The 14587-nt window shown below is 37.8% G+C and overlaps 2 pseudogenes across 1 annotated transcript; one reads left to right on the top strand and one right to left on the bottom strand.

The window, feature by feature from the left end:
- The first annotated feature begins 4304 nt into the window (after positions 1-4304).
- Positions 4305-5953, top strand: LOC148959199 (uncharacterized; annotated as a pseudogene).
- An 87-nt stretch (positions 5954-6040) lies between these two features.
- Positions 6041-13927, bottom strand: LOC148959198 (uncharacterized; annotated as a pseudogene). The gene is made up of 2 exons (XR_016144129.1): positions 13246-13927; positions 6041-9207 (listed from the first exon to the last, which is right to left on the bottom strand). The product of XR_016144129.1 is annotated as an uncharacterized LOC148959198 (transcript).
- Between the last annotated feature and the right edge of the window lie 660 nt (positions 13928-14587).

The following is a 14587-nucleotide window of genomic DNA, read 5'->3' as shown; positions in this document are numbered from 1 at the left end:
AGAGGAGTGACAATGGAATCAATGACTGCAATTTTCCATTTGATTCTAATGTAATGTAGTGATCAACAAGAACTAGAAGCAGATTTACGTGGAAGATTCAGATAGTTTATTGAAAACGAAACGAAACAAAACGAAATGATGCAAAATACGACTATTCATTTCTGAATTTTTATTTGAAATTCGCTCAAATTTGCTTTGAGTAGCCATCATCTTTGCCTAAATTAAAACCGATCGATTTTGAATCACCTGCAAAGCACTCTTTGAATCTGAAAAGAAATCTCTCAGGTTTTGGCAAAAAATTGATATCAATGATCATTCAAAGAAGTTGTCTCTTGGTCTCCATAGCAATCTGATTTCAAATAAGAGGTCGAGAAATCGAACAATTCTTCTTTAGAAGGTCTGGGGCGGTGACACCTCCGAATAAGGCAATGTGCGATTCTGATTACCGACATCTTCCCACCCCCGGTGCAAAGTGCCTTTAAAACGTTGTCTATCAATCCACGGGTGCCTCTGCAAACTGTCTTTGTGATACCAGCTCCTTTATTTGGCAGTTGTGAAGAAAAACAATTATTTCTCTTGCTATGTTTACATCAATTCAAGGAACCAGCCATAAAGTACCTGCTAGAAGGGGCCAGAGGAGAAACCTAGATTCAAGGCCTCCAACAAAGGGGGGCCGAGGGTATGGTCCCCCAAATTTTTTACTAAACAAAAGAAAGTTATGGGTTCTTGGCCCCCCCACTTTGTAAGGTTTTCCCTCTCAGACACTTCATCTAATAAAACCTTGTCAGGCCTCAACCCAACAAACAGATGGATGGCTTGTGGATTATACTAGCTTTGTTTAAATGCAAAACAAACTCGACATTATTTCTTTCCAAATTCACAGGTTTCGAAATTTAAAGTCATTTATAATTCGAGCTATCATTTTAATGAATATTAGACTATCATTTGAGTGACTACTTAGCATCTGTTGGCGGTTGGAACTTTAAACGAAGCATTGCAAAAAACTTATATGGCCTGATATTTCGTAGGATTTTATCAAGTCTCTAACAGTAAGGGTCCAAGTTTGTTAAAAACACAAAAACTTGAACCAATTCCAGGTTTGACGGATCCATTTCCAGCAAAAGCAACATTAAGTGTGGTATGCCGAAGGGGTCGTGTTTGGGACCCTTACTCTTTATACTATGCATTTTTGATTTTGAGAATTGTCTAGAAAGCACGATCTTAAATATGTATGCTGATGATACACGTGTGAATATCGCGCCAGAAATCCTGAATGAACTTCTAACAGATTTACGATAGGCGACAACTAAACAAGGTAGGTAATGATTTGCCAGATTTTGTCCTCAATAATGAAGTTATCAAAAGGGTTGACAAGAAAAATGCTTAGGGATTAACATCGTCGAAAGCCTTATTTGGAGAGAGCAGTACAAAACTATCAAAAATAAGCTGAAAGGGGGCTTGAACTCCATAAGAAAGCTGAAAACATCCTTCCGCAAAGGAAACTTTATCAAGTTTACAAAACTCAGCTAAAAGTGAATGCCAAGTTTAAGGGCGGACGGACTTGAAAATGGCTCACTGGAAAGTCTTTGATCTCCTTTGACCAAGGAGTCATGACATATAGGATCTTGCATGACCATGTCCTGAAAATCTTCGCCATAAGTTCATGGAAAGGTCCATGATTTCAGAGTATAGGACCAGAAACCGTGGAGATCTGCAAATTCCCAAAGTTAGGTTAGAATATGCAAACCGAAGTCTCTACTTCTCTGCTGTCAAAAACTGGAATGACTTCCCTTACACCAAGGCAATTGGGGTTGCGCGTAGCCGCCTCCTTTTCTTTTATATTTGAGCTCAATTAAAACGATGAGCTTGAGGAAATGGCCAGTTAAAGCAAAATCTCTTCTGATGATGGGTAAAAAGACACGAAAGAACCTCTTTAAAGTCAGGGCAATCAGTATTATGTAAATAAAGGAAAGGCCAGGGGAGCAGGCTGTTTGATGGACTTTAATGGAATGCTTGCGGCGAAAAATTGATAAAAAATCCTTATTTTCTATATTTTAATCAGCATTAACTCTTGCTTTGAAAGGAGAGATTTGAAGTAAAAAACACACAACGCAGAACTTGCTAAAGAGGCTTTCCGCACTCCTAGAAAGCAGGGAATGTCCTTGGCTGAAAACACAATAATGATATGTGTGCATTTGCTTTGATAAGTTCATTTACTTGCTTCAAGGGCGAATAGCATAGAAGGAACACTTTTTATTTGAGCTTCTAACCTAACTTACTTAGAATAAAAAAGTACTTGAAGACTAAAGCAGAGCTTACCCTGACTAAAATGCTCCTGAAGTTCATGGTTGCCATTATGACAAGCTTCTTGAGATGAATTTAATTTTTGACGAAAAAAGACGATCCTCTCTTGAGGGCGTGAGAATAGCCCCAGAAAAAACATTAAAAATTCAGTCCCTACTTGAATATTGTGATTGTTTCAGCAACGTGAAATAAAAAGCAGGAAAATCTCTTGACCTCCAAAACATTAGTCGTCAACATACACCCGTATTGCAAGCGTCAATAGAACTCTCTCTGGGGTCAAAATGGTCGCAGCAATGATATATCGTTGGGTCGGATGAATCTTATTTCATTTATTTGGCTTTTTGGGGCAAAAGCTCTTTCTTGGCAAGGCCACCTTTCGCATGATAATTCTGTTTAAAGAAATAATAAAGCGCTTGATAGAAGAAAGGCTAGATACATTAAAGTAACGGGAAAAAAATTACAGATTTTCATAAAGAATTTAATTCAAAAAATTTATTCCACAGTTAATTCAACAATTGAAGATATCGGATTTTTAGATCTCAAAAGTACAAGATGGCACGTGATATTGATTGGACAACTTTACCAGTCATGTGCTTGCGTTTTTCTGATTGGCCTATTTCGACCCACAAGAGAAGTGTCAGACGAAAGAGAATTAAATATTTTGTAAAATGTTTGCTTTTTTCAAAGCCCTTTTCAGATTTAGATATCTTTTCTTGCTGAATGGTTACTAATAGCTATTTTGAACTGTTGATTAAAAATTTACTGAAATATTTTTGGATTTGCATTTCAAGTCTAAAGGGCAAAGTCGAAAAAAAATCATGGAATAATTTTACTCTCTTTTGCTTTCCTGGTGAAGCCCTGTTTTTCTTTGACCAGTGACTTACATTGTTAACGTACGTTGAGGCATGCATGCCACACATCAAGAAAGTTGATGCTCGAATTTCTAAGTAGCTTTCCTTTTTCTAAAATTCATCAGCTTATCTGGCATACCTGAAATTTTCTAAATTCTTTGTTTTGTTGGAGATCCTAAAATTAAATGTAGAAGAAAGAATTGTATTGTCACCAACTGTGGCCGACAAGCCATGAAAGTCCACCCGGACCTCTTGATGGCTTCTTTATGCCTTCTAAGAATAAAGCTTTTTGGCCTATTTTGGTTTATCAGTGGGCGTCTTTGAAATTCAGATTATCCTAGTCATATCTCCAAAAGCCAATTATAACCACAGAAGAATAAATCTGGCCCGAGGCCAGGAATAACTTTCTGGGGGGGGGGGGGGGGGTTGTGGCATTGCTGTTTTTAAGATAGCACGTTCATCTTGAAAAATTTTAGAAATATGTTATTCTAGGAATGGCCAGAAAATGCATCTAAAACAAGGGCGTAGGAAGTCTGTACAAAGAAGGGCGTAGGAAGCATTATAAAGATGGGGGGAGGACCTGTTTAAAGGGGAACCCTAACAAAGATTCCACAAATTTGAGGAGTTCATGAAATCAGTCGGCAACCATATTTATAATCGTAGGACACTTTTTCTGAGATTGTCAGCACATCTTGGTTTGGCTTCTAGAGCCACCCCGGGGTATAGGCCCGTTCAAATCGACTATTCTAGAAGCAATGGTACAAAAATGAACAGACACGAGTGTCTTTTAAACATGTTATGTGAATACCATGCACTTAGATTCTTCAAATCAATGTATTCTGTATTCCTGGTTTTTGAATCTTGGCATGGCATGAAGAAATTAATGCACATTCTAAGGAGGTTAATTCGTTCTTGATCTGCTGACAGCAAGCCGCGAACGTGTGTTTGAGATTGTGGCTAATCTTTTTCTTTTGAAATGCTATTTGTGGCAGTGGTTGTCTTCCTGTTACATAGAAAAAATGGAGTGTGGTTAGCCATGGTCTGGTCACTCAACTCAACTTGCATGAGCTTAAGGACTCATTGCTAACAGCGAGCTTTGGCGCTGCGCAGCTATCCCACAATGCATTTTCAGACAGTCTTAAATCGATTATGGTCGATTCGTGGAATCGCCTGGATGAATTGCCACCGCACGCAAGGCTTACTGTTGGGAATGAGTCTTTAAGTACACCCAATGGAAGTTGTATGGCATATGGGATAAGATATAAAGAAAAAAATTCAAAAAAGGAAAAAAGGTTTAATAAAGTGTGAAAATCATAATATCCTTCTTTTCTCAATACTGAATAATAAAAATTGCGCTTAGAAAAAAACAGTTTTGTAGATATGATATATAAGCAGGGGAGTAGCTAGCGGGCGCTGTCAAGTTGTGACCCCCCCTCCCCCCCAATTCTTCATGCGTTTGTCGGTAAGCCTTCGGTTGGTCCATTTAATCGTTAATTGGTTGGTAAAATTGCCTAAGTGAAATAGCACTTAAATGTTTCTTAATCTATCGTGTTCATCGCAAATTCTGCTCTCCTCCCCTATCCCTCTCCTCCCTTAGTCTGAAGAGTCATGCTATGCCGCTGTATATAGAGCGGAACGATTTAAATGTTCATGGAATAGCAACAAAAAAATTATTTGTTGATGTTTCACTGTGTGCCCACGTTAAAGGCCCATATTTTGCAACTTTTTTCGCTCGAAGTTTTTGTTGCTGAAACAAATAAAAAATTCAAATCGATCTGAATTTTTCTTTTGTTTCAGCAACAAAAACTTCATGTTGCAAATGGAAATCTTAAAAAAAGCCTCGTGTCCCCGCAGCTTAAGAACATTTTTTTTATTTTAACCAATCAAATTCGTACAACTCACAACAGCAATATTTCATTAAAATGGCAAAAAGTCAACACATGCAGTAGCCTAAGCAAAATTTTTCTGACGAAGAAAAACATAAGCTTGTCAATTTTTATAAAGATAACAAAGTACTCTGGTCTTCAGAAGTAAACTTTTGGAACAAGGAAGAGAAGGCCCAGGTCAAAGAAAAATTAACCAAACTATTTGATGGCAAATTTACGGAAGCATTCCTTGATAAATCCTTTCATGCTCTTCGTACTGCTTTCAATCGAGAGTCGAAATAATACAAGGAGAAAGAGCCAAAGAAGAAGTGGAAGTTTTTTTATCAAATCTTCTTTTTTATGGCAAAAGTCGAGAAAGTCGAGAAGAAAGTACATTTTGAATTCGAGGAGAAAGAAATTCTAATTGACATTTTTCAATTCAAACTCATCCCTTTGGAACCACCATCTCACCAAGTATCGAAATCGCAATTTGAGGGACCCTCTTTATAAAAAACTGGTCGAGCTATTCGTTGGAAAGTTTTCGAAGGAAGACATAAAACGATGATGGCATAACTTGCAAACAGTTGATAAAAGAGAAAAAGTGAGAGAAGAAGGCTCAAGAGTTTCAGGTTCGGGTTTATGTGATGTGTATGTCTCTACATGGGAACGCTTTAGTCGAACGGAGTTCCTTGACGTCACAGGTGATGTAGATACGTCTTACACATCTCTTGAAGGGTATTCTCAGCCACCAAAAAGGTTCAAGAAGCAAACAAAAACCACAGAAGAGGCCAAAAAAGATGCCAAACAGAGTTGTGGAAATCATTGGCTGCTTCTCTGAAGCCACAAGCAGCACCACAACAAAATACAGCAAAGAGTGAGTTATACGAGCGTGCAAATTTATTTGGAAAGGTTGTTGCAGATTCACTCCTGTAATATGGCCCTGAAGATTGGTCATATCTAAAAAAGAAAGTGATGGACGTGTTTTACGTCTTCGAACAGCTGAAATCAGCCAACCGTTCAAATCACCGAGACCATTCTTTAACATGCTCGCCAATGAGTTTGATCCTTTTTCACCTTCGCCATCATCTTCTGACGCTTTGTAGGGAATCAAAGAAAGACACGTATTGTTAACTAAAAAATTCTGTTTTACCTTAAAAAAGAATCCAGTATTCAACTGTCGTTTTCTATTTCTATTGTCTTAATTGTTGTTGTTTATTGTCTTAATTAATTAGACATCGAGTCTCTCGTCTCTTCTGTTATCACGTCTTCATGGTCAACAAAATCCTTGGGAATATAAACCTTTCCGTAAGTAGAATCCTTTCGTAGCCAGTTATGAAGCGTGATAGCAGCAATTGTGATATTTTTAACCTTTTCTGGTCCCAGTGAGAATGGTCGTCTAAACACTCTCCAACGATTCGCTAAAATACCAAGTCCATTTTCAGAAATACGCCGCATCCTGGAAGTCTGTAATTGAACACACGTTTTTCGAAGGTCAAACCTTTCTGAGGGTATGATTTCATCATAAAGTTAGAGAGAGGAAAAGCATCGTCACCTGTACATACATATGGTACTTTTTTAAGACGACCAGGAAGTGGTGTAGTAGAATCTGGCGAATTAAGAGTGCCAGACTCTAAGGCGAATTTCAGGTGACTTTGGGACCAATTCCCACCGTCTAAATTTCTACCATTCATTCCTACATCATCGAAAAGAAACTCATACGCTGGTCCAATCATTCCCATTAAATGATAATATCACTTCCTTTGTAGATTCTATAATGCGAGCCAGAGTTCTTGGGTTGCTGCAGAACAATGTGCTTTCACCGCCTAATCCATTTGGAAAATTCCATCGGCGATAATATTTTTCCGCAATTTCCATCCATTCTTCTGTTGTTTCTGGTTTTTTGAAATGATCTTTTCCCAAAGCTTCAACGATGGCACTACACACCTCCAGAACTATATAAGATATTTGATGCTCTAAAGATCTGAATGATTCGCCACTTGCAAGATATGTTAATGTGATGCAAAAAACGGGTTTTATGCATTCGCTCATGTTGGTATCTTGCTTATGTAAGAATGGGCCTAGCAGATTGACCAGCTCATCAAAATGATTAATGTCCATCCTTACATAACCTTCAAATCCTTCTGGATCTCCTTCTTTTAATTCTGCGAATAAGGTGTGAAAGGCCCCATCGATCTTCCTACGTAGTAACCATGGCCTTGTCCAGATAGATCGTGTGGATCGTGTTTTTATTCGTTCTTCTTCTTCATCGAGAAGATATGCTATTATCACATTTTTACTAGCGACCGCCATCATTAAAACACTGTCTCATATTCATATTCATATCATATTCACACGTGTGAACCACTGATCTCAAAAAACAATTCTTTCGTTCGACTTCTTTGTTGGAATTGGCGACAGAAAATATTTATGGGGCATAGAGATTATCGTGGTTTTATCTGATAAGGATGTAAACGAAGAAATAGACAGCCAAGATCAAAAGCTAAGGTGTTTTTAGGTTAAGGGTTGACTGACTATTTACTATAATTCTTCTTTAATGTTTAGCTTTTGTTTTGGTTCGCTGCATGAATTTTACTTTTTTATATCTCCCAACCATTTCTACGTGCTCCAAAAATTATTCAAGATGATTGATTTTCTGCAGCACCACAAAATTAAAATCACTACACCACAAATCAGAGTTACAATTTCAGAAAACGGCAAGAATAACCCCTGATTAGCGTAATCCAATGAGTAATCTCTTTCGGACATATCAGAATAATCTCGAATTGATTAACGGAAGCGTGGTTTGGAGGACAGTTGCCGTTGTGTTGTTCTTCGTTACGTTTTTGGCGAGTTTGTTGAATTTGGTTATCAAATCGCACAATAAGCATAGTCACATTAGCGTATAAACTAGACAGCATTTTTGCCGCTCAGTGGAACAATTTTGCCGTCCAGTTAGCTAAAAGTTTTTTCTCAATGGGCGGCAAGGGCTTCGTTATATTGTATCAAAATGTATTCACATTGGTATACATTGCTAGTTAATCAAAATGGTTAAACTTGACCTTTCAACGTTGAACAGACAGATTATTATGAACAATGCCAGGGGGCTAGATCAGATTTCGAAAGAGGTTTGCGTTTTAGGTAGGGGTAGTTATGCGCAAAGACGTAGAAATCGGGATGGCACAGGGGGCCCACCTAAAGTCCCCCTTTGCAGCTTAGAGAGTTTCCTTTCTTGCAAACTGCTGACGATTGGCTAATGACAAGTGCGGGATTGTTTGTGGAGGAATAGGCTACTAAAAAGACCTTGTTGATCAAAACTTGTTTGTAAGAAAACTAATTTGTTTTTTAGGGGGGTAGGGGGAGGGGGGGAGGTGACAAAACTTGTGGGTATCTGTTTCTCCACCTCAACTTTGTACTGCTAGACTTTGAAAAGTCACGCCCTAAATAGGGACAGGTGGTCAATGATTTCTCGTAAACCAACCCGCTAATTGGCCTAGACTCTAGAACGTTTAAATGTATAACCCCCGTGAAAGCATGAACAGATGGTATAGAGTTATCACCGTATGCTCAAGTCTCTGTGTATAAAAAGAGTTCTCGCATCAGGTGATTTTCAGACTTGTGCAGCATTCTGCAATAAGCAAATTTTTTAATAAAAATCGAGGCTTGCATTTGTAGGTCTTTTTCACTCCTGCTCATCAATAACTAATGACAAGAACCTTGACACGCATTGTTGGCTCTAGATGTTACAAAATATGATCTGCTCAAATGTTACGCCATGACCTTGATAAATATTTGCCATTTTAACCTGACGTTTTAAAACATTGCAATAAAAAACTGGAAAGATGAATATATGAAACTTCTAGGCCACTAGAACAGCGGCTAATTTCAGCAATCAGTCACTTTTCTGTTTTGTTTGAAATCCGTTCAAAATTCCAGCAATGATGAATTGAAATCCAGAAAAAAAACACGACATATCCCACTATCAAAGAAGGCAAAAGCCACAGAAAACTCTTGATTCCTGGCAAAAGCTTGTGTCATTCCTCTGAAGACAGCAATAGTTTTTTTTAAACTAGTGGTTGTGGTTCACCTTAATCCAACATTATTTGTTGTTTGGGAGGAAGTTTGCAATCAAATCTTACTTAAAACTCACCACTAAGCTTATCCAGTTCTTCAAACCAGCGAGCTGACTCCTTTAAAAAATACAGAATATATCTTATCAAGAAGAGAAGGGCAAATAGCTTGGTTCTTAGGGCCGGATTAAGGACAAATGAGGCCCTGTGCTGGTTAAGGTCCCTAATTTCTCCCCTGAATAGGTCGAGCATGCATACACAGTTATTTCACCATATATACGTAGAAAGTTGAAAGTAGTTAATTAAAAGATTACATATTTCCTGATAAACCATAATCATCAATATAAGCAAAATTCAGTAAGATCAGGTAAAAGATATAAGTAAAAGATCAGGGCTCAGATTAGGAGAATAACTTTTTGAATTTTAGGAATATTGTATAGGCTATAGGTTGAACATGTGTACGAAAACAAGTTACTGTTACTCTTACTCCAGAAAACTGTTACTCAAAAACTTACCAAAAATTCGTTGTATTCGCTATATTCTTTAAGTTTAAATATATCAATTTGATTTCAAGTCACAATTATGTGCAAAAGCTTTTTTAACTGAAAAAATATAATTTGAGGCAAATTAGCGGATTTTGGAATCTCCATTTAAAAGGAAGATTGAGCCCCTAGACCGATGGGGCTTTGTGCTTAAGCACCATGGTAAATCCATAGCACATAACAAGCTATTTTCCCACCCCTCATTCAAAATTCAAGGACACCTTGGATAGAAGCAAAAGATATTTCAGGTAATTGAAGATCATCCAAAAACAATATTGTTTTTCCTGGTGTAAAGCTGCTCAAGCTTCCCCAGAAAATAGAACGAGCGGCGGCTTAAAGTGCCACTGAACTGAAAAAAATGAAATTTTTTTTATTGTTGATTCTGGTAGACCTATCATCGCTGATTTCGGAAAAAAGTTTAGTTTTTTAATTTGGGGCCCACAAATAGGGGTTTCTGGGGTTCTTTTGCGAGTAGGTCGTGCGAAAAGAGGCTGGGGCGAGTGACGCATTCAGATTTATATAGTCATTTCAGCCATAGTGAGGGCTGTAAGAAGATAAAAAGATACAAATTGTGTAAAACATGACACAAGCATGAAACTTGATAGAGATAGACAGTTTAATACGCCGAAAAAGATAGGGTGTGAATAGACGCTGAAAAATATACCCTTGTGCTATTTATAGACTGGGGTACTAGGTTCCAAACCTCTAAGCAGTAATTGACATAATTTAGCCATTAGATCACGAAACCAACATGGAACGTGGTAGTAATAGGCAGTTTGATACGCTGAAAAAGATAGGATATGAATTGACCCTGAAAAATCCCCCTTGTGCTATTTATAGAGTGGGGTACTAGGTTCCAAACCTCTAAGCAGTGATTGACATAATTTAGCCATTAGATCGCGATACCAGCATGGAACTTGGTAGTAATAGGCAGTTTGATACGCTGAAAAAGATAGGATATGAATTGACCCTGAAAAATCCCCCTTGTGCTATTTATAGAGTGGGGTACTAGGTTCCAAACCTCTAAGCAGTAATTGACAGAATTTAGCCATTAGATCGTGATACCAGCAAGGAACTTGGCAGTAATAGGCAGTTTGATACGCCGAAAAAGATAGGGTCTGAATAGAGGCTGAAAAATACCCCTTATGCTATTTATAGACTGGGATACCAGGTCCTAGACCTCTAAGCAGTCATTGTCATAATTTAACTTTTAGATCGCGATATCGGCATGGAACTTTGTAGAGATAAGCAGTTTGATACGCTGAAAATGATAGGATATGAATTGACCCTGAAAAATCCCACCGTGCTACTTATAGGCTGGAGAACAAGGTTCCAGATAAAGCAAGTTTTTTTCATAATTTTCATTTTGGATCACGATACCATGACAATGATGCTAACAATGATGCTACTGCTATAACCAGGGACGCCAAGACATTCTGGAAGCCAAAACGGATAGGCGATATTTGCAACCACGAACTCTAGATTAGCCTAAATTGATTCTTTTTCATGCAAACGTTTAAAAAGTTTTACTTTTAAAGGCATAATTTTGTTACTTTTAATCAATTCCATTTAAAATGAACTTCTCTACTTTTTGAGGCCCCCTGACCACGGGGCAATTTATCCCATCTTGACGGCCCTGGCGATAACTGATGCTTTGACAGTGGCAACGCAAGTTGGAAAGTGGGAAAAGCGCCGAAAAATGTGCAATTTGTTTGGTTCTTTAATAGAGCAACTTTTTCCCTTGATCAATTTGCTCACTTTTATTCATAATTTGTAAAGCTGTTTGTAAGAGCATTCTTATTCGACACGCTCAATTATTCACAAAAGGTAAATGATCGGGATGAAGTCTTGGTAAAAACTGCACGCAAAAAGTTTGCTTATTTCGTATCGGCTCGAAATTTTCGCAAGAAAATACCTTGCACATGTCTTGTAGTTAGATAGCTAGTGATATTTAGAGCACAAGTATCGCACTATTTTCATCCACTTCACGTTTTTTGGTTTTTTATCGCACTCGAAATACAGCTTTCAGTACTGAAGCCCGCATCACTTCCGCGACTTATAAACGTTAATGCGTCACACATTCCTGAAATTCCTCACAGACCGCGCACAAATTTTCGCACAAAAAGTCTTGAAAATCGCAACTTTGAAGCGTTGTAGCTTCAAAACACTTCACAATTCCGAAAAATGAACTTCACCATCGGATTCAGGAGCACTGACTTGACTTAGAACATCAATAAAAATTTTTTTGATTTTTTCAATTCAGTGGCACTTTAAAGTCAACAGTTTTCGCTCTTTGATATCATTCATATCCGATGAGGATGATGATGATGATTGTCTCTACGATTATTGTTTTTACCGTAATGGTTCAGCTGAATTCAAAATGATTGACAAAAATTGTTTATGATATTCTTTATCTAAAAGTTTAATTTTGTTGAGCCTCAATCAACAATATCGACTATTGTTGGCAATTTTCACTACTTCCCCAATATTTTGCTCATAATATCAACTTTTATTGTAATAGAAAAATAATTGTTCGTAATTTAGCTGCTCTCAATATTTACAATTTTTCACAACATAAGCTAATATTGGCCATGCTAGCTACTGTTTCTAATATCAACTTTAATTTGGAAAACATCTATCGTTTGTAATGTCAACTATTGCTCATCATCTTTTGCATTTTACATCAACTATTAAACGCAATATCAATTTTAATTTGCCTTACCAACTCTCGTTAGTTATGTCAATAATTGCTCATTATATCAGCTGCCGTTTTGTTTGTAATATCAACAATAAAACTCTTGATGTCGTAATATCCACTTTTTTATATTTGTAATATCAACTATTATTTATACTGTCAGTCATTGTTCATGATATCAGCTATTGTTTTTAATATCAAATTTGCTTATAATATCATTAATTAAGCATAATATCAACATGTATTTGTAATATAAACAATCATTAGCAACTTCAATTGTTTTATGTAATATCAGCTATTATTCAAAAACACGACTTCTGTTGGTAATATCATCTATTGCTCGTAACATGAATTTGTATGATCATATGTATGGAGCCTTTTCGTCAATTTGCTGCTTTTGTTTCCCTTTCAACTAATATAATGCTACACCACGATGACAACTCTCGACACTATTAGACTTTAGGAAAGAAAATCGCAAAACAAGGTTCAGCCATCACGGGAAATGCTCAACAAAAATTCTCCGAGAAGAAGAGATACTGAGAATCTGAAGATGCCTTTTGAAGCAAAAAACCTGGAAATGAATTAATTAGCTACAACTCATATGAAGTCGTGTGTTACATTTTGTTAATGCAACGATAAGTAAAACGATGGTAAAAAATAAAAAAGAACTGTTTGGGTAACACGTGAATATAGTAATGCTTGATCAGTAGAGAATAGTATAAAATTTAACTAAGAAACGTTTGATTGAATGTCGAAACATCTATTGGTTTGCAGAAATGCTGAATCGGGTCACTAATTAGACTGTGGACAGAAGTTGCAAACCATCTTTGAAAAATTTAGCCATTGATTTGTTCTTAAGACTTTCGCTACTGTATTCTTTTACGTACAAAAATACAATCAAATTGATTGAATTTTGCTTACCAAATTCAAGGATGTTCGTGAGCCTTGCATATCTCATTTTTTAATTCAACTTGAAATGCTCAGTCTGCACGATGCTTCTTAAAAGTCTTCTAGAGATTCAAGTGCTATTTGCTTCTGCTTTTCTTTGACAAGGGAATTTCCTACAAGAAGAAAATGACAATCTTGTATCAAAAATGAGCACATGGCTTTGCCATTGTTGGAGATGGTCGTATGCTTTCCGAATCTTATACTTACATTCACACTTTTAATTATACTCTGTTTATAAACTTTCATGCCATATATATATAGAGTAGAGACTCTTTGAATTCTAATGGCATCTCTTTTGAGCCACCTTCGCATAAACTGAGAAAAGATACCGCTTTAATTTGGTTTTCCTGACATGGTGTTCTGTGTGAAAAAGCTGCCTGGGGGTTGAGTTGAATTCCGAACGGGTGCTCAAGTCAAGCCCCCAAATTTTCATGAAGACAGCCCCTATAGAGACAGCCCCTATAGAGACAGCCCCTAGAGAGACGGCCCCTATAGAGACAGCCCCTAGAGAGACAACCCCTAGAGAGACAGCCTCTAGAGAGACGGCCCCTAGAGAGACAGCCCCTAGAGAGACAGCCCCTATAGAGACAGCCCCTAGAAAGACAGCCTCTAGAGAGACAGCCCCTATAGAGACAGCCCCTAGAGAGACAGCCACTAGAGAGACAGCCCCTAAAGAGACAGCCCCTAAAGAGACAGCCTCGAATACCTTGTAGTTCCCTAAACCTTCCTACTCTGTTTCACCAATAAACATCATAGGTGAATTGCAGGAGCAAGATGCAAAATTAAATATTCGAATATTTTCAAGTTAAAATGAAAGCGAGCGCTTGAACTAGCACTTTGCTTTTGTCTCTTGGCTTTTGCCTGACTATTGGCTACTGTTTGCCCCATTGACTGTTACATCATGGTCATTTTGACTCTAGGAAGCTGCAGCCGTCGCGCCATACGCTTATGATTTCATCATCCACGTATAGTTAGTTACCTTATTGATTTCTTACTACATTACTTAGAAGCAAAGTGGCGCGCTACTAAGTAACTGGAGCGCTTGACTGCAGAGCTGGAGGTTCCGGGTTCGAAACCTGGTTCGATCGGACGCTCCCGTTCTGTTCAAATACCAACAGATAAGTAGGCGGTGGCAAAAAGGGGTTACTAAAGGTAGCGAGGAAAAGAACTGGTCATCCCATTACATCATGTTGCCAGCCCAGGAAAGGTAGCTCTTCTTAGGCGCATTTCTCCTACGTACGGATTCTATACAGGGCGGGACTCGCCTGCAACGCGCGACGAGAAAAGTTGTTAGAACATATTTGAGTTGTAGATC

Source organism: Rhopilema esculentum, chromosome 10 (genome assembly GCF_057945365.1).
Source record: "Rhopilema esculentum isolate cy_ngs chromosome 10, ASM5794536v1, whole genome shotgun sequence".
Classification (NCBI taxonomy): domain Eukaryota; kingdom Metazoa; phylum Cnidaria; class Scyphozoa; order Rhizostomeae; family Rhizostomatidae; genus Rhopilema; species Rhopilema esculentum.
This window is presented reverse-complemented; position numbering and strand designations above follow the sequence as displayed.